The sequence below is a fragment of the Canis lupus genome, chromosome 30 (assembly GCF_011100685.1).
Source record: "Canis lupus familiaris isolate Mischka breed German Shepherd chromosome 30, alternate assembly UU_Cfam_GSD_1.0, whole genome shotgun sequence".
NCBI classification, from domain to species: Eukaryota; Metazoa; Chordata; class Mammalia; order Carnivora; family Canidae; genus Canis; species Canis lupus.
The window spans coordinates 11,259,435-11,286,102 of NC_049251.1; the positions used below are offsets into that span (position 1 = coordinate 11,259,435).

At 39.3% G+C, this 26,668-nt stretch overlaps 1 long non-coding RNA gene across 1 annotated transcript; it reads right to left on the reverse strand.

The window, feature by feature from the left end:
* Positions 1–10,374: 10,374 nt before the first annotated feature.
* On the reverse strand, positions 10,375–15,213 carry LOC111093393. The gene is made up of 3 exons (XR_005381342.1): positions 15,074–15,213; positions 10,685–10,970; positions 10,375–10,588 (listed from the first exon to the last, which is right to left on the reverse strand). It is a non-coding gene; the product is annotated as an uncharacterized LOC111093393 (long non-coding RNA).
* Between the last annotated feature and the right edge of the window lie 11,455 nt (positions 15,214–26,668).

Consider the following 26,668-nt stretch of genomic DNA (forward strand, 5'->3'; position numbering starts at 1 on the left):
GGAGGGACAGAGAGAGAAGGTGAAGCCAACAAGGGGCTCAATCCCAGGACTCTGAGATCATAACCTGAGCCAAAGGCAGACATTTAACCAACGGAGCCACCCAGGTGCCCCCCAGTTTGACTTTCTCTATCAAAGTTAAAGATGCACACACCCCATCACCCAGCAATTTAACACTCAGTACCCAATAGAAATGCATGCACGTAGTTTTTTTTTAAAGATTTTATTTATTCATGAGAGACAGAGAGAGAGAGAGAGAGAAAGAGACAGAGACAGAGAGAGGCAGAGACACAGGCAGAGGGAGGAGCAGGCTCCATGTAGGGAGCCTGATGCGGGACGGGATCCTGGAACTTGGGAACATGCCCCCAGCCAAAGGCAGATGCTCAACCGCTGAGCCGCCCAGGTGTCCCATGCATGCACATAATTAACCAAAGAGACATGTACATAAACGTTTGTGGAAGTATTATTTGTAATCTCTCTAAACTGGAAACAACCCAAGTATGGCATTGACAGCAGAATGGATAAATATGTAATGTGATACATTCATACAATAAAATGATATATAGCAATGAAAATGAACAGACTATATCTACATACAACGTTATGGATGAATCTCACAAACATAATGTCGAGCAAAAGAAGCTAGACACAAAAAAATACATAATGTATATTTCCATTTGTAGAAAGTTTAAAAGAAACAGGCAAAACTAAACTATAGTGGTTAAGAGTACATGCTTACAAAAATCAGGAAAATGGCTAGCTTTGGGAGAATAGAGGAGATAGTGATTGTGAGAAGTACTAGTATTATTATTTTCCTTGAGCTGAGTAGTGGTTACACAGGTGTTTGCTTAGTGGTAATTCTCTGAGCTATACATTCATATATATATAATATATATATTTTTAAAGATTTTATTTATTTATTCATGAGAGACACGCAGACAGGCAGAGACATAGGCAGAGGGAGAAGCAGGCTCCATGCAGGGAGTCCGACGTGGGACTCGATCCTGGGACTCCAGGATCAGGCCCTGAGCCGAAGGCAGATGCTCAACTGCTGAGCCACCCAGATGTCCCTACATTTTTGTATTGTATTATGTTTCTGTTATATATATTTCTGATTGAGTTATATTTCAAAATAAAACAAATGAAAAGACCAGAATCTTTTTATCTTCATTCAGTTCCATGGGGGAAAATAGTATTGAACACTTCTGCACTAGGTTTGCTGCTCCTTTCTGAAGTGAAGGGTAGACTGGGAACAAAGATAAATGCCATGATTCTTGGCTTCAAGAAGCTTACAGTCTTATGGGGATGAGAGATATATAAAGTATTACAAGATAGAATTTAATTATCAGCAAAGATACTGTTCTGTTATTTTTTGGAATTGGGTTCCAAAAAATGTTACATTATCTAAAAATTGCGCTTTAGAAGTAATAGTCTCAATGAGAGGATTGGGATATCTTTTCAGTAATTCCAGCAATAAAACTATTTTTGTTAGGAGCGCTCGGGGGACTCAGTCAGTCAGTTGGGCGGTTGGGTATCTGACTCTTGGTTTCAGCTCAGGCATGATCTCAGCAGCAGGCAGGCACTGCATTCTCCCTCTTGTTCTGCCCCTGTTCCCGCACACACTATCTTTCTCTCTCTCCTCAAAATATAATAAATTTTAAAACCTTAAAAAAATATTTTTGTTATCGTGGCCTAAAAATAGCAGATTGGTTAACCAAAACAGACAAAAAACAAGAATGAACCTTTCTCATGGCCCTTTAATGTCACCCTCTGAAACTTCCCCATTTCTGTTATCATCTTTGGCCTCAAGTTTTCTAAGCATTTATGTTTCAGAAAGATAATTTTTAAAATCTTACTAACATTTACTTTAATGACACGAAACCCAGCAGCTCTAATGATACTGCATGCCTTTTCAAAAAATTCATTACCCTTGACTTTTGCAGAAGTCATAGCCTTTATTTGCCTGGCTCTACACAATATTATCATTAACCCAGCACTTCTTACACACGTTATTATCATGTTTATTACTCATTGTTATGACAGATATGACACAAGAGTGAAATATGATGCAAAGCAAATTCCAGCCCAGTTCATAAACAAGAGGCCAAAGAAGCTGCCAGCCACTCATTCAGCCTTATGTTCCTACATAACAAGAAGCAGCAATTCTGTATCATGGCTGTGTCACAGAATCTGTAGCCAGTCTAGGCACTGCAATTCGCATTCTCTATGCATTTAATTATATCCAGTTTGCAATATAAAAACCACTGTAGGTAAAATGTCTATACATGTAAGTTGCTATGGAAACATAGAAAAAGAAATGTTTAATTCCTTCTTGGAGGTGCCAGGGAAATTGAAGTTCAGGGAAGGTTTCACATTCGATCTGAATTTTGAGTGAAGAGGAGTGTCTGCGGGAGTAAAAGAGGGGGAGGCACCTCTGGGTTATGATGCAGTGTGAACAAAGGCAGGAAACATTTCTATGAAAGTCCAGAGAACAGAAATTAAACTGTCATGGTTGAAACAGGTATTTTTGAAAGGCAGTTTTCAAAACCTTTTAAAATAATTTAAATGTATATCCTTCTCATCGAGTAGAACTAGTGTATCTAATTTCCTGAGAATAGATGCTATGGCTCCTCAGTCATTTCTCAAAGACATATTTATTTAGACGATTTCACTCTTGCTAATCTGCATTCATTTTCTTGCCATTAGACATTTTCCCCCTTTATAAGAATTGCTGTAACTCACAAAAGGTGCTGGCACTCTCAGATAAAAATATATCTCCGTGGATAGGCTTTTGTGTGGTTGAGCAGCATGAACGCTAAACTTTAAGCAGGATATCTGGGTCCTGGTCCTGGCACAGTCTTCAAAGAACACCATGCATCTAAGTCACTCAACCTGTTTTGACCTCAAAACTTTTTTTATCTGTATGGTATCCAAGATCCCTTCTACTATAATGGCCTTCTCAAATAGAGAACTGTGGGCAATTCAGCAACCTAATGTCCTGTCTGCCTATGAGATTTGCCTTAGATGCCTACACAAAACAGAAATTAAAATATTCACTTTCTAAGAAAGGGGCTTTTGGGTAGAGTTCCCTAGACAGTGCTAAAGCAATAGAAAGAACCTTGGAGTGCCTGGGTGGTTCATTCGGTCAAGCATCTGCCTTTGGCTCACGTCATGATCTCAGGGTCCTGGGATGGAGCCCTGCTTTGCTCCTTGCTCATTAGGGAGTCTGCTTCTCCCTCTCCCTCTGATCCTCTCCCCTGCTCTTGCTCTCTCTCAAATGAAGAAATAATCTTTAAAAAAAAGAAGAATCTCAATTTAGGTACATGATAAACTATACTAGTAATGCTAATCTGTCATTAAAACTCCTCCCTGCAAGGAGCCTGATGGGGGACTCGATCCCAGGACCCCAGGATCACATCCTGAGCCGAAGGCAGATGCTCAATCACTGAGCCACCCAGGTACCCTGAAAATATTATTTTAAATACATTTTCTCTTGTCAGTTGACTTAAAAGAAAAAAGGGGCAGCCTGGGTGGCTCAGCAGTATAGCGCTGCCTTCAGCCCATGGCCTGATCCTGGAGACCTGGGATCGAGTCCCACGTTGGGCTCCCTGCATAGGGCCTGCTTCTCCCTCTGCCTGTGTCTGTGCCTCTCTGTGTGTGTGTCTCTCATGAATAAATAAATAAAATCTTGAAAGAAAAGAAAAAGGGCTTTTTCTCAATTTAGGGGCCCTTTTCCCCCTTGAGGGGCATTTGGCAATGTCTGGAGACATTTTTGGTTGTCACAACTGAGAAATGGGAAATTTTGATATCAAGTAGGTACATGCTAGGAATACTGCTAAACATCCGATAATGCACAGCACAGCCCTCCAACAAAAAATTAACTGGCCCCAAATGCCATTAGTGTTGCTTTTAAGAATTCTTATTTAGGGACACCTGGGTGGCTCAATGATTGAGCGTCTGCCTTCTTATTTAGCCATAACAAAGAATGAATGAAATCTTGCCATTTGCAACAATATTGTTGGACTTTGAGAGCATTATGCTAAGCAAAATAAGTCAGACAGAGAAAGACAAATACCATATGATTCGACTTATGAAACCTCCCTCCCAACTCTCCCCCAAACTCCTCCCCCCTTCCATGTAAGATCCCTCTGGTGGTTGCCAGAGGTAAGGGTGGGGAGGGGGAGTGAAACATGCAAAGGTGGTCAAAAGGTACAAACTTCCAGGTATAAAATAAATATATCAAGAGGATATAATGCGCAGCATGATGACTTTGTTAACAATATTGTTGAAAGTTGCTAAGAGAGCAGACCTTAAAAGTTTTCATCACAAGAAAAATAAATTTTAACTATGTGGTAATGGATAGTAACTACCCTTCTTGTGATGATCATTTTGCAAAATATGTAAATATCAAATCATTATGTGGTATACCTGAAACAAATGTAATGTTATATGTCAATTATATCTCATTCTAAAAGGAAAAAGAATCCTTGCTCTTTCAGAATCAATATGGGGCTCAATGTTTCTCATCTCAGCACTGGGGAGGCATGGTAGCTGCAAGATCAGGAAAGTTCTGAAAACTAGTCAAACACAGCAAGGCTTGGGCAGATAAAGAGTAGAAATGAAATAAGGATGAAATGGGAACATTCCCTTTCCTCCTGGTGATCCCCCACTGTTCTGCTCTCTAATTCTGTGGTAGTGGTCATTTTACAGCCCTTCTGCCAGTGCAAGTTTTATCGGCAGTACAAGTTAGAATATTAAAAAGTCTCTCCCAAAGGCAAGAGACTTAAACTGAGAAAGGCAGTGTTTAATTACTTCTTCCTTTGGGGTGAGTTTCTAAGAGGCAATCTCTCCTTGAAATTTGACTTCTCTTGCACCTTCATTATTCCCATCTCACCCCCAATTTACTAGTAATATATTGAATACTGATCGTGGCTTGTTTGAGACCTTTTTCCAGGAGAAATAAAGCTTGGACTTATCCAGCTGAGCTACCTACCAGAAAAAGTAAGCAGTAATTCCTTTTATAACCTCATTCTCACTTATTTGCACTCTAATATGTTTTTATGAGTAGGAAATAAAGAAGTAGAATCACAGCTTGTGCTGAGAATTCTAGATAACCCTAGAAAAATAGCACATTGGTGATCATGATTTTTCATGTGTTGTAAGGCAAAAAGGCTAAAAACTATTGGATTATTAGAAACTTTAGCAATATCTGGGGCACCTGGGTGGCTCAGTCAGTTAACTGCCTTTAGCTCAGATCATGATCCGGGAGTCCTAGGATTGAGCTCTTCACCCGCTCTATGCTCAGTGGGGAGCCTGCTTCCCCCTTCTCCTTCTACCCCTCCCCTTGCTTGTGCTCTCACTCACTCTCTCAAATAAATAAGTAAAATCTTTTTTAAAAAAGAAAATTTAGCAATATCTTGCATTGTAATCAACTTTCATTAGTTTTAAATGATTTTTTTTTATTTTAAGATTTTATTTATTTATTCATGAGAGACACAGAGAGAAAGGCAGAGAGAGAAGCAGGCTCCATGCAGGGGGCCCTATGTGGGGCTCAATCCAGGGACACCAGAATCACGCCCTGAGCCGAAGACACACGCCCAACCACTGAGCGTCCCTAAATGATCTATTTTTATATTTCATATCATAGTTCTCCTCTATGAGAAAAGAAGAATCCAACCTTTATTTTTTTAAAGTAAATCTTTTTTTTTCTTTTTTTCTTTTTTTTTTTTTTTAAAGATTGTACTTATTTATTCATGAGAGACACACAGAGAGAGAGGCAGAGGGAGAAGCAGGCTCCATGCAGGGAGCCTGATGTGGGTCTCGATCCTAGGTTTCCAGGATCATGCCCTGGGCTGAATGTGGCGCTAAACCATTGAGCCACCCAGGCTGCCCAGAATCCGACCTTTAGAAGCAATCTAACCGGGGATCCCTGGGTGGTTCAGTGGTTTAGCACCTGCCTTCAGCCCAGGGTGTGGTCCTGGAGTCTCGGGATCGAGTCTTGGGATCGAGTCCTGGGATCGAGTCCCGGGATCGAGTCCCACATTGGGTTTCCAATGGAGCTTGCTTCTTCCCTCTGCCTGTGTCTCTGCCTCTCTCTCTCTCTGTCTTTCATGAATAAATAAAATCTTATAAATAAATAAATAAATAAATAAATAAATAAATAAATAAATAAATAAAAGCAATCTAACCTTCGATTTTGGAGCTTTACTTCAGCCTCCATGTAAGCTGTCAGTTCAGTTTGTCTACATTTCCATGTAAGATCTATCTGTTAGGTCAGTTTTTATTTTTAAATTAAAAAATTTAAAAAAATTTTTGGAGTGCCTGGGTGGTCCAGCAGGTTAAGCATCCGACTCTTGGTTTTGCCTCAGTTCAGGATTGTGAGATCAAGGACCACAAGTCAGGTCCCACACTTAGTATGGAGTCTTCTTGAGACTTTCTGTCTCTCTGCCTACCCCTGCCCCACTCTCGCTCTCTCAAATAAGTAAATAAATCTTTTAAAAAAATTTAAAGTTTTTATTTAAATTCCAGTTAGTTAATATATAGTATAATATTAGTTTCAGGTGTACAATTTAGTGATTCAACACTTATATACAATACCCCATGCTCATCACAAGTGTCCTCCTTTATATCTATCACCAATCAACCCATCCCCCCACCAACCTGCCCTCTAATAACCATCAGTTTCTTCTCCATAGTTAAGAGTTTGTTTCTTGGGTTGCCTCTCCCTATGTTAGATCAGTTTTAAAATTTCAGGGCTTTAACCTATATATTAACTAGCTAGATGTTTTTTGAGATTTTTTTAAAATTTATTTATTTATTCATGAGAGATATGGAGAGAGAGGCAGAGACATAGGCAGAGGGAGAAGCATGCTCCCTGTGTGGAGCCTGATGCAGGACCGGATCCCAGGATCCAGGGATCACACCTTGAGCCAAAGGCAGATGCTCAACCACTGAGCCACCCAGGTGTCCCAACTAGCTAGAATTTAAATAAAAACTTGGGGAAAATTTTTTTAAATAAAAAAACAATAAACTTTAGGACTTTGACTATTCATTTAAAGAGCACAAATCATTTCAACCCAGGTCTGTATTCGAAATTAGTTGAACTGTCCCTAAGACACAAATAGGAGGAAAAGGCCAGGTAGTCAGGTTCTGTATTTGATGTTTTATGAAGTCTCAAGTGATTGCTGCTAGGAGATCACAACCTCTGACATAAAGAGAAAATAATTTTCTCATGGAATGAAGTTAAGAACTGAAATAACTAGAACAGCATTTCCTAAGGTTTGCTCCCTGGGACTAATTCCAAGGAAATTAGCAAGTTAAGTTATTGCAAAAGGGAGGAAGTGTTTAAAACTGAGGCCCAAAGTAATTAATAGGTTTAATGAGTTAAAATGTCAGCTGTTTAAGAGAGCTTTAAACCATATCTTTAAAATGGTTTTTCAACATACTCCCCTTATTTTTAACTCAAGATAACATTAAGTAAGTACCAGATATTATCTGCACTGGTTGATCAGTCTCCTACTCCTGGTGATCTTGCTCCTGGAATTTTGTTCAAGTTTTAAGCCAAACGAGATTGACTCCACTCTGCCCTTAAGACATGGCCTGGTAACAGCTCCCTGCCTCCCAGGTAACTAGCCTTCTTCTCTTTTAATCAAGATTGTCAGTGGAAGACATGCAGTAACTACTTTTCCCTTCTTCTTTTTTTTTTTTTTTAAGATTTTTAATTTATTTATTAGAGACACACACAGAGAGAGAGAAAGAGACAGAGGGAAAAGCAAGCTCCATTCTGGGAGCCCCATGTGGGACACGATCCAGTGTCTCCAGGATCACACCCTGGGCTGAAGGCAGCGCTAAACCACTAAGCCACTGGGGCTGCCCTCCTTTACCCTTCTTATTTGGTACACTAAAAGGTAAATTTCCTTTCTTCTCTACTAGAAATTTTACAAAGTAGTAAGCATGCAAACATTTTTGTAACATTGTAGTATATCTGCTGTGTTCTCTTTCTTTTGATATCATTTATATGCGTTATTTTGAGCAAAAGGAACAACCTAAGCATAAGCTAATACAATATTTTCCCAGTGAAACTTGGCTCTCTAAGGGATAGTTTATGATGTCCACATACTTATAGGTCTGTGTCCATAAGTTTATGTGTGCTATATGTGTCCATATAGCAGCCTCAGCCTGCTACTCAACACCTGCAAGGTTTACATGTTTTCTTGCACATGAATGCTCAGAGCAGCATTAGTCATAATAGTCAAAAAATGGAAACAAACTAAAAGTTCATAATAAACGTAAACATAATGTGGCAAAGCTATACATTGGAATATTATTTGGCAATTAAAAATTAGTGAAACACCGATATATATGCCACAAACGTGAATGAACCTCAAACACATTATACTGAGTGAAAGAAGACAATCACAAAAGACTAAATACTGTATGAGTTGGTTTATATAAAATATCCAGAATAGGCAAATCTATAGGAAAAAAAAGGAGAGGTGAGGTAGAATGGGGAGTGACTGCTTATAGGCTTCTTTTTGGGATAATGAAGATAATATGGAATTAGAAAGTGCTGATGGGGGGCACCTGGGTGGCTCAGTGGTTGAGCATCTGCCTTTGGCTCAGGTCATGATCGTGGGGTTCTAGGATCAAGTCCTGCATCGGGCTCCCCATGGGGAGCCTGCTTCTCCCTCTGCCTTTCTCTGTGTGTCTCTCATGAATAAATATATAATATCTTTAAAAAAAAACAAAGAAAGTGCTGATGGTTGTAAAACTCTGTAAATACACACAAAATCATTGAATTATACACTTTAAATTATAAACTTAAAAAAATAAATTATAAACTTTATGTAATGTAAATTATATTTCAATAAAACTGTCAAAAAAGTCAAAATGTTTCTTTATTACAGAACTTCTCATATAGCTCTTAATATCTTAATGTAATTTGTGAATCTTTAAGTGGAAAGTAGAGAATGAAGTGCTTCCCAAAATGATTTTCTCCACGGACCACCTCCCCTTCTTTCTTATGAGCACCCCACAAAAATGGTATTTCTATGTAGCCATTTAGAAGAACTCTCATCTAGGATATATAAACAATCTTTTTTAAAAATAAATAATCTTTAATTCCAAGCAAGAGATAAATCTTTGCTAATTCTTGGATAGTGTCTGGGGGAAATAGTTCAATGGGTTTAAGTGAGATGGGTCAGGTCCTGCTACTTTAGCCAAATTTATAGATAAGTAATACTATAGCTAAAACATGTATCCTAAAAAATAAAAATAAAATAAAATAAAACATGTATCCTAACAAGCAACGTTTCAAGTTAGTAAATTCTTAATTTTCTCCCACTCAAAAATTATCCCCTAGTGGAAAAGGAAGAAAGGTATTGGAGAGAGGTCTGCTCCAAGCATGCTCCGTGAAGTTGCACATATGTCTTGCTTGGATAGGTTCTTTCTTGGGAAATAAAAGGCAGGTCAGGGTACAAATAGCACCAGGTATGATAAAACTTTCCAGGCCTTACCTACTATTCTACCGTTAACCAAGGGAATGGTTGTGTCTTATCACAAATCTAGCTGACTAAGCCAAGAATCTTGTTTTTTTTTTTCCCCCAAGGAATTCATTTTCTAAAGCATCAATCAGACATCTTAATATTTTCTAGAAGTGAAGAATAGTTTAGACAGATGTTTCCTCCAAAACAACTTCCCAAAGGGGGAAAAAGAAAAGGGAAAAAGGGGCATAGAGATGGATGACACTTTACAAACAGGTTATCAAAAGATATCTTAGTATTTTTTCTTACATATTTCTTACACATTGGCAGGAGGAAGTGAAAGCCATGACATGGTATTCAGTCAAGAAAATTGATTTCATTATATAGAGGATAAAGCCAGAAGAATATGTTAGCTGTATGGCTGAAGACTCAAGACAACTACATCCCCACACAGTTCTTGTTTATATTTGAGAGAGTAGAAAGATCTGAGGTTGTCAGGTGAAAATCTTCAAGGACTGAATGAAGTGATGTGCAGTTTTTCTCTATAACTGCAAAAACTGTAGTTATAGAAATTACTAAATTCATTTACAAAGAAATTCTTTTTTAAGTTTTAAAAAATTTATTTATTTATTTAAAAAAAATTTTTTTTTAATTTTTTTTTTTTTTATTTAGGATAGTCACAGAGAGAGAGAGAGGCAGAGACACAGGCAGAGGGAGAAGCAGGCTCCATGCACCAAGAGCCCGATGTGGGATTCGATCCCGGGTCTGCCAGGATCGCGCCCTGGGCCAAAGGCAGGCAAGGCGCCAAACCGCTGCGCCACCCAGGGATCCCCCCCAAATTTTTTTTATTTATTGAGAGAGAGTGTGTGCACATGAGCAGGGGGGAGGGCAGAGAGAGAAGGAGAAGCAGACTCCCCACTGAGCAGGGAGCCAGATGACGTGGGGCTCAATCTCAGAACCCCAGGATCATGACCTGGATCAAAGGCAGATGCTTACCAACTGAGCCACCCAGGTGCTCTACAAAGAAACTTCTGATCACTTCTCCTGGGTTCCCTATTTCAGTGAATGGGCTCAGTATAGATCTGGTTGTCCAAATTAAAAACTGTTTCCTTAAAAATAAATAAATAAATAAATAAATAAATAAATAAATAAATAAATAAATAAAAATAAATAAAAACTGTTTCCTTGCCACTAATAATTCTTACCTGAATTATTACAGCAGTCTCCTAACTGGTCTTCCTGCCTTCTATAGACTTGTAAGCACAAGCACAATCACACTTAGCTAGAAATCCAGACCCAATTGGTAGGGGCTTCTTCATGATCTAACATTCATTTATCTCTTCATCTCTTCATCTTCATCATTATCTCTTCATCTCATTCATCTCTTCAACATTCTTGCCACTTCTTCTCTAGTTTCTATACCCAGAGGATACCAAGTAGAGTGGACAAGGTCATCTGCGTGTGGGATGAAAATACTTGAACCTGTATAGACTGAGAAGTAGGAAGAGTAACTGAAAGAATGTCATAAATTATGAATCTGAAGTAAGCCAAGTCAAAACTATGTGTGAGTGGAGGGTTAGTGTAAGCAAATGCTCTAGGAAGGGAGTATTAGGGAGACATGAAGAAAGAGGAGAAACAGCAGCAGCAGAAAGAGTAACTGGTTACCAGAGCTTGATTCCTGATAGATTTCTAGTTCCAGTTCTAATTTTTTAAAAAGATTTTATTTATTTATTCACAAAAGACACACACAGAGAGGCAGAGAAATAGGCAGAGGGAGGAGAAGCAGGCTTCATACAGGGAGCCCAATGTGGGACCTGATCCCAGGACTCCAGGATCATCCCCTGAGATGGAGGCAGACGCTCAACTGCTGAGCCATCCAGATGTCCCCTAGTTCCAGTTCTAGCCTATATATACATCCTTACAATACAACCTCCTTTTCTTTGAGACAATCTGAGTGGGTCCTATTTATGTTTTTCTTGTTTGTTTGTTTGTTTGTTTGTTTAAAGATTTTATTTATTTATTCATGAGAGACAGAGAGGGAGAGAGAAAGAGAGAGACAGAGACAGGCAGAGGGAGAAGCAGGCTCCTCACAGGGAGGCCGATGTGGGACTCGATCCCAGATCCTGGGATCATGACCTGAGCCAAAGACAGATGCTCAACCCCTGAGCCACCCAGGTGCCCCCTTATTTATGTTTTTTTTAAGTGCCCTGGGTGTGGGAGGAGTGTCTTTGTTTCATGCAACCATAAGAATTTACCTAAAATACTTAGTGTGTACCTATGGAGACTGTTTAAATAAAGTATGGTGCATCTTCCTATGCATTTACCCTAACTGAATATATAGTGCTAAAATTTATCAACACAGAAACTTGCTTATAAGATGTTGTTAAGTGAAAAAGCAGGTCACTAAATGTGTGTTTAATATTTCATTTTTTAAATATTTTTTTAAATTTTTTTTATTTATTTATGATAGTCACACAGAGAGAGAAAGAGAGAGGCAGAGACACAGGCAGAGGGAGAAGCAGGCTCCATGCAGGGAGCCCAATGTGGGACTCAATCCTGGGACTCTGGGATCACACCCTGAGCTGAAGGCAGACACTCAACCACTGAGCCAACCAGGCAACCCTTTTTAGGATTTTTCTTACACGTGGTAGAGAAACTAAGGATGAGTTGGCTACATCCAGGGGAAATAGATATTTTTTATTCATTCATCAAACATAATATATACCAGCCACAGCATTAGATGATGGGAAGATAAATAAAACAAAGTCTTTATCCTTAAGGATTTCACAGTCTAACAGGGTGATAAATACATAAACTAACAGCTATAATATAAGTAAAACAAGTGTAATATCAGACATGTAAGTTAGGTGTAGTACGGGCACAACATTGAAACAGCTCAGGAAGAGACATTCAAATAAGATCATAAAGGACTTAGAGAATGAAAAGGGAGTTCTTTTGAGGAAAGAAGAATAGGAAAAGAAAAAAAAAAAAAGAGGAATAGAATGTACCAAGGCATGAAGGCATGAAATAGCACAGTGTGTATAGAGAGTCCCCTAGTCACCATTTGAAATAAGTTACTTGGCTACAGAAATTAACAGATTTTCTTTAAAGTCTCAACAATTTTTTTAAGTAAACTCTACTCCATATATGGGGCTTAAACTCATCATCCCAAGATCAACAGTTGCATGCTCTAGAGATTGAGCCAGGGGATCCCTGGGTGGCGCAGCGGTTTGGCGCCTGCCTTTGGCTCAGGGCGCGATCCTGGAGACTCGGGATTGAATCCCACATCGGGCTCCCGGTGCATGGAGCCTGCTTCTTTCTCTGCCTGTGTCTCTGCCTCTCTCTCTCTCTCTCAATCTGTGTGTGACTATCATAAATAAAAAATTAAAAAAAAAAACAAAAACAAAAAAAAAGAGACTGAGCCAGCCAGGCACCTCAAAAGTCCCAGTAATTTTTTTAAAAAGATTTTATCCTTTCATTTGAGAGACAAAGAGTGTGAGTGCATGAGCAGGGGGAGGGGCAGAGGGAGTGGGACACATAGACTCCCTGCTGAGTGGGGAGCCCCATGCAGGACTTGATCCCAGGACCCTGGTTTAAACGTTTAACCAACTAAGCCACCCAGGTGCCCCCTGATAATTTTTAATATGGATTTTAAATAATCCCAGCATTATGTTAAATGAAATAAGTCAGTCGGAGAAAGAGAATTATCGCATGGTTTCACTCATATGTGGAATATAAGAAATAGTGCAAGGGACCATAAGGGAAAGAAGGGAAATGGAATGGGGGAAAATCAGAGAGGAAGACAAACCATAAGAGACTCTTAACTCTGGGAAACAAACAGAGGGTTGCTGAAGGGGAGGGGTGGAAGGATGGGGTAACTGGGTGACAGGGATTAAGAAGGGCACATGACATGATAAGCAGTGGGTGCTATACTATATGTTGGCAAATTCAATTTAAATTAAAGAATAAATAAATAAAAATAAGTAAATAATCCCAGCAGTGTCTAGATGCCAAAAGAAATAATATTGCAAAAAAAAAAAAAAAAAAAAAAAAAAAAAGAAATAATATTGCATACACCAGTATAATGTAATAAGGAAGTGTTCATAGGCAGATTTCAAAACATATCAGTATTTCAAATTTACTACACTACCCTGCTTTTAAAAAGTGGTCTTTTGTGGGAGAAAATGTGGTCTTTTCTAAACCCTGGCTTCTGTTCTGTTTTGGCATGCAACGTGCCGCTCTAAGATACTGACAAATCAAAACAGAGCACCTGAGCGGGAGCAGTGAAGTGAGTTCAATCCATCATCATGTTTACTTGATATAGATCAGGGGATTGCACTGCTGAAAACAACACAAACAACATGCTGAAACTAACAGATTTAGTGAAAAACTATGTAGGTTGAAAAAAGCCTTTAACTTCTACTTAAAGCTCAGACAGTGGATAAACGAGGATCTGCTTAAAGGGCAATACATGACACATGACTAGCTCTGCTCATAGCTGTGTCTTCAGCCTGAACATCAGTGAGGGAGGATTTACTGTGATACCACACTAGCATCAGCAGCAAGTACTCTGTACCAGGGAATTAAAATAAACAAATAAAATAAAGGTTTGGAAAATTACAAGATGATCATTTGAAACCAGCCTCACATAAAATTCCACTACATTAAACGGGGCCGCATTTAATTGGGTCATTCTACAGAACGATGTCTAGAAGAGAAAGCCACCAAGAGCTAGAAGATTAGATGAAGTGCAGTGTAGAAAACAAAAAATAGGACAGAAACCTTGGGTTTTCTGCCAAGTCTCAAAAAAATACATTGCAGTAGACTATGCAGAAGCATAACTGTCTTTTCATTGATTGCCAAGAATCTAAGTCTGATTTTTAAAAATTACAAAGGACTTACAACCAAAATGTTAAGGAACAAGAACACTTATATTTTTTTTAAAGATTTATTTGTTATTTTACTAGGAGGAGGGGCAGAGGGAGAGGGAGAGGGAGTTTTAAGCAAACTTCATGCTAGGCGTGGAGCCCTTCATGCTAGGTTCTATCTCACAACCCTGAGATCATGACTTGAGCCAAGACCAAGAGACAGATGCTTAACCAACTGTGACACTGAAATGCCCCCAAAATAATTATGTTTTAAGAGGATATGTGAAAAGAGGGCACCTGGGTGGCTCAGTGGTTGAGTGTCTGTCTTTGGCTCAGGTCATGATCCCAGGGTCCTGGATCGAGTTCTGCTTCTCCCTCTGCCTGTGTCTCTGCCTCTCTCATGAATAAATAAATAAAATCTTAAAAAAAAAAAAGAGGATATGTGAAAAGAGGTAGTTAATAAGTAAAAATATTTTTTAAATCCCTACTATGTGGATTCACTTAATGCCCATTATCTTATCTCCTAGCTACTGTGCTACCTGCTAAAAAGAGAAAATAAAAAATCTGTGCTTAGTGATGTTTATGACTAACTGCCCAGTTAGGATATACTAGTGTGAAGGAATTGAGTAATTATGTAAAGCAGTATTGTACGCTATGACCATTGCCAAAATGATGCAGTTTGTAGATACCTCATTCATAATTCAGAAGGGCAAAATATGAGCTGACCTGTAACTTGGAAGAAGGTCTCAGGGAGGACAGATTTATGCTGGATCTTGAAGAAAGTTTGCATTCTGATCTCAGGTCTGCCATTAACTGGTAGAACAGAATAATTTTGAGCTAGTCACATTACTTCTCTGGATTTTCATCTTCATCTATAAAATCAAATTTTAGATAGGTAATCTCTAAATTCCCTTTCTGTCTAAAATTCCATAATTCAAGAATATAAGAGGGATCCCTGGGTGGCCCAGCGGTTTAGCGCCTGCCTTTGGCCCAGGGCACGATCCTGGAGACCCGGGATGGAATCCCACATCAGGCTCCCGGTGCATGGAGCCTGCTTCTCCCTCTGCCTGTGTCTCTGCCTCTCTCTCTCTCTCTCTCTGTGTGACTATCATAAATAAATAAAAAAATTAAAAAAAAAATATAAGAAAAAAAAGCCTAAGGGTGAAATCCTTAAGAGAGCATTCAGAAAGTGTTTCAGACAAATCCAAAGATACTGGGAAGAAGTGAGCAGTCATTGGAAAAGGGGAGGAAAGCCTAATGGTAATAAGATCAAAACAAAACACAGCCTCCTCCACACTGTTAAATGTACTTAAGTTTAATAGAAAAACATCAATTAAAAGTCTAGTAAGAGGCTGATGTGTCACAGCAAAATAAACTGTTATGAGAAAAATTTGAAAGTAACACAAATAAGAGGAAGAAGAGACTAGAGGTTTCAGGGGAACCCTCTGTCTCTCTGAATGCCCTGCAACTCCTACCTACAATTGTATCTGAACGTAGCACACACTCAATGAATATTTGATTAATTAGTCAATTACTTAACGCACAATCCATGATATAAAGGCTTGCATAAAGTAGGATTCCAATAATTCAATGCCATTATAGTTTTTAAAAATTTCATTTAAAGTGAGCATTACTCACTTTCGGGACGCCTGGGTGGTTCAGCGGTTGAGCGTCTGCCTTCCGCTCAGGTTGTGATCCCAGGGTCCGGGGATGGAGTCCTGCATCAGGTTCCCTGCGACGAGCCTGCTTCTCCCTCTGCCTATGTCTCTGCCTCTCTCTCGTGTTTCTCAGGAATAAATAAATAAAATCTTTAAAAAAAAATAAAAGTAAAAACATTACTCACTTTATAATAAACTTTTCAATTATTTTCTTAAATATTAACAACATAATTGTGATTATATAAGTACCTGAGAAATTTGTATCATTGTTACTAATGATAAATAAAAGTCATGAAGAAATGGTAGTGAAAGAAAGAAGGAACTTGGGGAAGCATTCCAATATGAAATAGCCAAAAAAGGTGTCAGATAGATAATATAGCCTGGGAAACAGGATATCCTTGAAGCTGGAGTATAAGGGATAGAAGGGAAAAAAAAGTCTGGAGAGTCAGATAAAGGCTAAGTTACAGTCCTACCAAAAATATGGGGCTCTGAGTCCAACATTACTAATCTTTTGACTCTAGAACTTTTTTAATATCAGAAATTGTACAGATAACTATGTGATGGTAATTTTAGTTTTAGTGTCCATTAAGAAAATATATAATGAAGCGTATGATGAAATTACTGGTAATTCTAAATAAATTTTAATTTTGTTCATCACAATAGCATCTCAGAGTTTTTAAAAAGGGAACTTTTTTGATTACTGACTCAATTTCTTTGCTGGTTATCGATCTGTTCAAATTTTCTATTTCTCCCTTCAGTTTTGGTAGTTTATATGTTTCTAAGAATTTATCCATTTCTTCCAAATTGCCCAATTTGTTGGCATATAATTTTTCATAACATTATCTTATAATTCTTTTGTATCTCTGTGATGTTGGATGTGATCTCTCTTCTCTCAATTGTGATTTTATTTACTTATGTCCTTTCTTTTTTCTTTTTGATAGCTCTGGCTAGGGGTTGTCAATTTCATTAGTTCTTTCAAAGAAGCAGCTCCTGGTTTTATTGATCTGTTCTACTGTTTTGGTTTATTTGTTTCTATTTCTTTTATTTCTGATCTAGTCTTTATTACTTCCTTTCTTCTGATGGCTTTAGGCTTCATTTGTTCTTTTTCTAGCTTCTTTAGGTATAAGGGTTAGGTTGTGTATTTGAGATTTTCTTGCTTCCTGAAGTAGGCCAGTTATGCTATATACTTCCCTCTTATGACTGCTTTTGCTGCATCTCTAAGGTTTCAGACTGTTGTATTTTCATTATCATTTGTTTCCATGTATTTTTAAATTTTTCTTTAATTTCCTGGTTGATTCATTCATTCTTTAGTAGGATGCTCTTTAACTTTCATGTATTTGTGGTCTTTCCAAATTTTTCTTGTGACTGACTTCAAGTTTCATAGTGTTGTGATTAGAAAATATACATACTATGATCTCAATCTTTTTGTACTTGTTGAGGCCTGATTTGTGACCCAGAATGTGATCTGTTTTGGAGAATGTCCCATGTGTGCTTGAAAAGAATATGTATTCTGCTGCTTTAGAATGAAATGTTCTGAATATATCTGTTAAGTCCATCTGGTCCAGTGCATCATTCAAGCCATTGTTTCCTTGTTGATTTTCTGCTTAAATCAACTGTTCATTGATGTATGTGGGGTGTTAAAGTCCCCTACTATTATATTATTATCAATGAGTTCCTTTGTGGTTTTTATTGTTTTATATATTTGAGTGCCCCCAAGTTGTGAGCGCAAGTATTCACAATCATTAGATCTTCTTTTTGGATAGACCTCTTTATTATGATATAATGTTCTTCTTCATCTCTTGTTATAGTCTTTGGTTTAAAATCTAATTTGTCTGGGGGTGCATGGGTGGCTTAGTAAGTTGAATGTCTGACTCTTGATTTTGGCTTAGGTTGTGAGATTGAGCCCCAGCACTCAGCAGGGAATCTCCTTAAGATTTTCTCTCGGGCAGCCAAGATGGCTCAGCGGTTTAGCACCACTTTCAGCCCAGGATGTGATCCTGGAGACCAGGGATCGAGTCCCATGTCGGGCTCCCTTCATGGAGCCTGCTTCTCCTTCTGTCTGTGTCTCTGCCTCCCTCTCTTTCTTTCTCTCTCTCTCTCTCTGTGTCTCATGAATAAATAAATAAAATCTTAAAAAAAAAAAAAGGATTTTCTCTCTCCCCCCTTCCCCTCCCCACTATGCTCACTCTCTCTAAAATAAATAAATAAAATATTTATTTTTTAATTTTTTAATTATTTATTTGAGAGAAAGAGAGAGCCATAGCATGACCAAGGTGAGGGGCAGAGGGAAAAGCAGACTTCTAGCTGAGCAGGGAGCCTAATGAGGGGCTTGATTCCAGGACCCTAGGATTGTGATCTAAGGTAAAGGCAGATGCTTAACCCTCTGAGCCACCCAGGTACTCTGATAAATAAAATCTTTTTTTTTTTTAAAGATTTTATTTATTTATTCATGAGAGACACAGACAGAGAGAGAGTAAGGCAGAGACACAGGCAGAGGGAGAAGCAGGCTCCATGCAGAAGCCTGATGTGGGACTCGATCCCGGAACTCCAGGATCATGCCTTGGACCGAAGGCAGGCACTAAACCACTGAGCCACCCAGGGATCCCTGATAAATAAAATCTTAAAAAAAAAAAAAAAGAGAGAGAACAAAATCTAGTCTGATATAAGTAGCTACTCTGGCTTTCTTTTGATGTCTATTAGCAAAATAAATGATTCTCCATCTCCTCACTTTCAATCTGTAGGTTTCTTCAGGTCTAAAATGAGTCTTTTGTAGGCAGCATATAGACAGGTCTTATTTTTTTATCCATTCTGATGCATATCTCTTTTGATTGAAGCACTTAGTCCATTTACATTCAGAGTGATTATTGATAGATGTTAGAGTTTAGTGCCACCATATTATCGCTAAGTCATTGTTTTTGAAGATTTTCTCTGTTCCTTTCTAGTCGTTATCACTTTTGGTCTTTCCCATTCAAAGAGTCCCTTTTAATAGTTCTTGCAGGGCTGGTTTAGTGGTCACAAACTCCTTAATTTTTGTTTTTCGGGGAAACTCTTTATTTCTCCTTCCATCCTGAATGACAGCCTTGCTGGATAGAATATTTTTGGCTGCATATTTCTCCCATTCAGCATGTTGAATATATCATGCCACTTTCTTCTGGCCTACCAAGTTTCTGTGGTAAGACCTGCTGCTAACCTTATTTGTCTTCCTTTGTAAGTTAGGAATTTCTTTTATCTTGCTGTTTTCAGGATTTTTTTTTTCTTTATCTCTCTATTCTGCAAATTTAACTATGATACATGTTGGTGTTGGCCTGCTTCTGTTGATTTTCACAGGAGTTCTCTGTGCCTCCTGGATTTGGATGTCTGTTTCCTTCTCCAGATTAGGGAAGTTTTCAGCTATAATTTGCCCAAACAAACCTGCCCTTTCCCCCACCCCCCTTCTTCTTCTGGGACTCCTGTAATATGAATGTTATTAGGCTTTATGGAGTCACTGAGTTCCCTCAGTCTACATTTATTATGCAATATTTTTCTTTCCATCTTCTTTTCAACTTCATTATTTTCCATAATTTTATCGTTTATATCACTTATTTGTTCCTCTGCTTCTTCCACTCTTGTGGTCATTACGTCCAGTTGGTTTCACATCTCAGTTATAGTATTTTTAATTTTGCTCTGACTAGTTTTTAGATCTTCTGTCTCTGTGGTAAGGGACTCCCTGGCATCGTCTATGCTTTTCTCAAGTGCAGCTAGTATCCTTATGGTTGTTGCTTTAAATTCTGATTCAGGCATATCACTTATATTTGTTGCGGTTAGATCTCTGGCTATGACTTTTTTTGTTCCTCTTTTGGAATGAATTCCTCAGTCTTGGTTTTTTTGTCTACGTCTCTGTGTTAGGAAAGCCTGTTATGTTTCCTGCTCCTGAGAGTAATGGCTTTATAAAGAAGAGGTCATATACTGTCCAGGGCCTGGCACTTCAGGAAGTGTCTCTGGTGTAATCTGTGTGTACTCTGCTGCTGTGTCTTGGCTGCCCTTTCCCTCAGGTCAGTCTTCTGTAGTTTCTCCTTGCTTAGAGTAGGGAGTGTTCTGACCTTGTCCAGAATGTGGTGAGTTTTAATTAGGTGTGCTTACGACCTGATACTATTTCCACTAGAGTTGAAGCTTAGAACTCTGTGGTCAGTAGATGTAGGGTGTGTTGCCGGGGGAGGGGGGGGGGGTTGTGCTGGTATTTTGGGGGAGGGGCCCAGTGTGTTGGTTCTTAGGCAAACTTGCTAGAGTAAAGCAGCACTTGCAGAGTGCAGAGGGGCGGGTCTTGGTGTAAGTGGTTTGTACTGCCAGTGTTGGTGCTGTGCTGCTTAATGAGGTTAGTTTATGCTGAAGGGCTGGGGAGAATAGTGGTGGCCAAGGGCTCCTTTGTCCCTGGAGAGGCAATGCTACCTCTCTCAGATGTGCTCCAAGAAAGGGGAACTGTCTCTCTCAGTGTGTCCCAGGGGATCATCAGATTGCATCTTCTACCCCCAGGTTGTGTGCAGTGCACTGCAGTGCCCACTGGCTTTTCACCTGCCAAACCACAGATCTCTAAAACTCCAGTCTTTGAGCCCTGTGGTTGTAAAAATTCACAAAAATCAGTCCCTCATTTTCCCAGTCAATGGCTTGGGGGAAGTGTTTTTTGTGTGTGTATGTGTGTGTGTGTGCAATCCTCCACGCTCTTCTCTCTCTCTCTCTCTCTCTCCTGTCTCTGAGACCAGGGCTCCCTCCCCTCCACGGCACCTCTGATCAGCTTCTCCCTCAAGTCACATCTCCTCATCTTCTATCTTCCGTGATGTGACCTCTTCTCTCCCTCTAGTTGTGCAGATTCTCTGCCAGTGCTCAGATCAATTTCTTGGGTATTCAGAATGATTTGATACTTATCTAGGTAGGTTCAGGGACCAGGCAAGCTAAAGGTCCTCCTTCTACTCCATCATCTTAGCTCCTCCTCACTATGGTACAAATATTAATTCACTTAATTCACACATTAGCCTTATAAGATAGGCATTATTATTATCCCCATTTGTGACAGAATTTGTTCTTGCTTCCCTATACTTTTCCTTCCCTTCCTGGTTAAAAAACTGTAATTTTCAACTGAAGACATTGTTGCTCTAAGACTCTATTTCCTTGCCTCCGAAGTCTTCTTAAAAGTTGAAGGTAGGTAGGGTGGTGCCCTTCTTGTTTTCTGTTTCCTGGATCAAGAAAGTCATGTCTGGAAGCAAAGATGAGATCTGTACCATAGGGATGATGACAGTGAGTTCAAAGAAGCCTGCCATATCAGTCCTGGATTGTGTCTGGATATATTTTATGTGAGAGAGAAAAAAAATCCTATTTTGTTCAAGTTATTTTTCCCCCTTTAGGAGCCAAACTTAATCCTAATTGATATGCCATTGTGGAAACAGGAAACCTGGGGTACTTAAGTCTCTTGCCTTATGTTACAAAATTAATAAGAGGCAGAGATTTTAACTCACATATTCTTACTCTAGGGCCCACGTTACCCCTACGGTAATTTCCATAGGAAATGGGTAATATAGGGAAATAACAAAAGTGTGTTCTCTTCACTAGTATTAGTTGTTGGTTGCCATGGGAATGGGGCCTTGCATTCACAAGGTAGTCCTCTTCAACTGAGGCAATTCTGAAGAGGGCTGACAGCTGAAGGCTCTCTGTTGGCAGCACTCCAGGAGTTGGGGGAATGAGTCCTTCATGCCTGAAAGGAGATCTGGGTTGCACATCATAGCATCCACCTCCCATGCATGACATCATACCTCTTCCTATGTCTGTGGACAAATTACTGATTGATCTTAGCATTTTTCCTCACTTAGCCAAGATACACTTTCTCAATTTTTAAAAATACAGTAATTCAGGCATTTTACTAATTGACTAGAGTTAGCACACAGCCTATTAGCCCTTCCTTGCTAGCCGTTCAAAATCTGGTCGATGTGGGGTATAAAGGCTGGGACCCCTCCAATTCATGAAACTCTGAAGGGCCACCTGAGCTTCAGACGTTACAGGAAACTGGCTGAGGCTTTCGCTGAGACTGCATAGCATTCCAATTCTATCTCTACCAATATTGTTTTCCATTATGTTTCCTACTATGAATCTCCATCTCAGAGCCTATTTCTTGGGGAACCCAACTTTTAACACAATGTCTTTATTCACTTATTAACTGTTCTTAATTGGAAGGAAGATAATACATCTCAAGAAAAAGAAAATTCAGTTGTAGCTAACATTATTTGTTTTGGTCTTCCCAATATTCTTTCTGTTTCTTGGTATTAGACTGACCATTGGCCATACAGAAGAGCTTTATGCTGGGCCAGTCAATACCTTACCTCCCTGGCCTCAGTGATGGATATAAATGGTGTGTAATGATCTGGCTTGGACAACTAGAATCCTTCCCTGGTAATTTTTGTACTGGAAGCTAGAAGCCCAACCTCCCTTGCTACTCAGATCATGGAACTAGCAGGATGTGACCCTGGGAATTATGGGGTCATACTTCTTGTCTGCAAAGAAAAGCACCATCTGAAAAAAGAAGGAATAAAGCCAAGCAGAGAGGAAAAACAGAAAGACTGAGTCCTGGAAGCACTGAGTCCCCTATAGGTACCCTAGTTTGTGTTGCTTTTCCAATATTACCATGAACTGTCCTAGTATGCTTCCAAGATATATATAATTATACATATATAATTTTTTGCTTAAAAAGGTTTTGGCATTTTTTTCATTTGCAATGGAAAGAACTTGCCTAACAGATTTATGTATTTTGTATTTCTATGAGCTGCCACGTTCCCTAACATAGTTCTATTGATGTCATAAACATTGAGAAATAATGGGGCACCGGCCTGGCTCAGTTGGTAAAGTGTGCAACTCTTGATCTTAGGGTTGTGAGGTCAAGCCCCACATTGGGTGTAGAGATTGCTGAAAAATAAAATTTTAAATAAATAGTGGAGCACCTGGGTGGCTCAGTTGATTAAGTGTCTGACTCTTGGTTTTGGCTTGAGTTGTGATCTCAGGGTCATGGAGTCGAGCCCTGAGTTAGGCTCTGTGCTCAGCACAGGATCTACTTTAAATTCTTTCCCCCTCCACCTCCTCACCCCCTCTTCCTTGCCCTCCATTGTTCTTTCTCTTTCTCTCATAAAAAAAATAAAAAAAAAAAAAAAAAAAAAAAAATCTTTAAAAAAATATTTGGGTGCCTGGGTGGCTCAATTGACTGAGCGTTTGCCTTCAGCTCAGGTCATGATCCCAGGGTCCTGGGATCAAGCCCAAGTCCGGCTTCCTGCTCTTCAGGGAGTCTACTTCTGTCTCTCTGTCTGCCTGTCCCACTCCTTTTGCTTGTGCTCTCTCTCTCTCTGTCAAATAAATAAATGAAATCTTTTTTTAAAAAAATAAACATTGAGGAATAAGCTATAAAATAATCCACTCGTCTGCTCAATTGCAGCATATGAAGTTTTTTCTTTTTTTTTTTTTTTTAAGAGTTTTTTAATTATTTATTTAAATACACAGGAGAGAGAGAGGCAGAGACACAGGCAGAGGGAGAAGCAGACTCCATGCAGGGAGCCCTGACTCGATCCCTGGTCTCTAGGATCACACCCTGGGCTGAAGGTGGCGCTAAACCGCTGAGCCACCTGGGCTGCCCAGTTTTTTTCTTTTTTTAAAAAAGATTTATTTACTTATTTTTAAATTTTATTTACTTATTCATGAGAGACAGAGAGAGAGAGAGACAGAGAGAGAGAGAGAGAGAGAAGAGGCAGAGACACAGGCAGAGGGAGAAGCAGGCTCCATGCAGGGAGCCTGACGCTGGACTTGATTCCCGGGTCTCCAGGATCTCGGGCTGCAGGCAGCGCTAAACCGCTGTGCCACCCGGGCTGCCCAAAGAAAACTCCATTTAAGTGCAAAATTCCGGTTATTCAATCTCCCTTGCCCCTTTATAGAAGATGTTCACCCCTCAAAGAAATCTTTTTTGTTTTTTTAAAGATTTTATTTATTTGAGAGAGAGCATGCATAAGCAGGAGGAGGAGCAGGGGGGAAGGGAGAGGGAAGGAGAGAAGCTCTCAGACTCCATGCTGAGTGTGGAGCCTGAGGTGGGGCTCCATCCAATGACCTTGACACCATGACCTGAACTGAAACCAAGAGTCAGATATTCAACTGACTGAGCCACCCAGGTGCCCCTACCCCTCAAATAAATCTGAAAACACTTTCTCTGTGATTATTCTGCCTTTCCAGCTATGTGAATATCTTAGTGTACACATGATAACATAAAAGATATCCCAAAAGATAGAAACTGATGCTTTAAAAATAATTTTTAGAGGGACGCCTGGGGGGCTCAGTGGTTGAGCATCTGCCTTTAGCTCAGGGCGTGATCCTGGAGTCCCAGGACTGAGTCCCACATCAGGCTTCCTGCACGGAGCCTGCTTCTCCCTCTGCCTATGTTTCTTCCTCTCTCTCTCTCTGTGTCTCTCATGAATAAATAAATAAAATCTTAAAAATACTTTTTAGATAGTTTTAGAAATACAGAAAAGCAGTGAAAATAATAGAATTCCCACATATCCCCCCATCCAATCTTCCCTATTATAAACACCCTATATGATCATGGTACATTTGTGACAATCAATTAATATATTGTTATTAACATCTATATTTTATTCAGATTTCCTTTTTTTAAAAGATTTTATTTTGTAGGTATTTTGTAGAATGTGCCTCAATTGGAATTTGTGTGATATATTTTCTCACGATTAGACTAGAGTGATGAAGTTTGGGATGGAAGACCAACAGTGCTACTCTCATCACACATATCAAGGATACATATTAATAACATGACTTATCAGTGTTCTTGTTAAAATTGATCATCTGGCTTAAGGATTGACTTTTACTTCTATTTGTTTAATGCCTAACCCAGAACCATCTTTAGGAGATCACTTATACACTGTCATGATGATATGTGGATTGGGTTCTCCCAGTAGGGAGAATAGTTTGAAGAGGTAACCACTAAAGTAGAATAAAGATATTTTCACTGGGGGAAGAGTGGAAAGAGGATTGGCTTTCAAGATTCAGTCCTGCCATCTGCTAGACACGTTACTTTGGGCAAGTTACTTCTGCATCTGTAAAATGGGATAATAAAATAGTAAGTACCAAATAGTTCTTTTAAGCATCTGCTGAAAAAATGTATGTGAATGTGTTTTATATGATATTAAATTCTTACACGTCAGAATCCCATGTAAAATTGAAACATTTTTGAAGAAGTGACATCTTAAGCAGTTAACACTATTCTATAGTTAATTTTCAACCGCTGGCTACACAAAGCAAGGCCCTTATGAAATTGAGTAAAGATACATGGACAGGTCGCCTGGATGGCCCAGCGGTTGAGCGGCTGCCTTCGGCTCAGGGCGTGATTGAGTTCCACATCGGGCTCCTCACGGGGTGCCCGTTTCTCCTTCCGCTGTCTCTACCTCTCTGTGTCTCTCATGAATAAATAAATAAAATCTTAAAAAAAAAAAGATACAAGGAAAGGCTTATTATAGCCAGTGATTTCTCATATTTGCCTTGCTCCCTCTTGCCAAAGTCTGCTTCTCCTTTGAGACTGGAGGGGATTTCTTTGACCTTATGAAGCCAGAGCAAAAAGCTTAAGTTTGATGTGGATGAAAGATTAATAATTTTGGCCTTACTTGTTTTTCTGTATCTATGAGAGAGAAATCCTCACTTCTATTTCTTTCTTTCTTTTGAAATCATCACTTCTTGAAGGTACAGTAATTCTTCCAGGCTATTAATGGGACCATTAGACAGCAATTTCACTTTTGAAATGGACAGGAAGCATAGAATAATTATTCAAGGGGATCCCTGGGTGACTCAGCGGTTTGGCGCCTGCCTTCAGCGCAGGCTGTGATCCTGGAGTCCCCAGATCGAATCCCACATCGGGCTCCTTGCATGGAGCCTGCTTCTCCCTCTGTGTGTGTGTGTGTGTGTGTGTGTATCTCATGAATAAATGAATAAAATCTTTAAAAATACAAAACAAAAAAAAATTTATATATATAAAAAAAAGACAAGTCTTCTTGCCTCAAAGGCACACACTCTGATTTGAATGAAAACACCAACGCTTTTTTATTCTTGGGGTTTTACGGCCATGGAAGTTTGAAAAAGAAAGCAATTCTGTTTCCTTAAACAGGACAGAGCCAATAACGTTCAAAAATTTTTATGCCAGGACAAAGGAAATCCGCAGAAAAAAACAGAAAGGGTGGCAGCTTTTTCCTGTGTCATTATGAATAAACCTGAACATATAGCAATGGTTAGCCTGGTATAATGCAAAGAGCAATGAAATTAGAGAACAGTGTTCTAGATCCAAGCTTAACTGTCTCAAACAAGACTTTGAGAAAGCTTCTAGAACATCTTTGTGTCTTGGATTCCTCATGTGTAAAACTGTGCTGTTTGAGAGGATAACAGGAGACCAGGCACGCAAAAATAATTTGTAAAAGAGCTACTATTTCTCTAACCCAGAGCGTGCTAGCTGTAACAGCATTAGTTACCATTCATCGAGGGCAGCCTCTCGGTTTTCTATTCGGAAGCCTAGCTCAAAGCAAAAGCAGCGGTGAGTTTAAGAACAGAACTCACGCATTCTGAAGTTCTTGTTTCCTGAAAGCAGTAACCTTGGAAACCAGGATGGCAC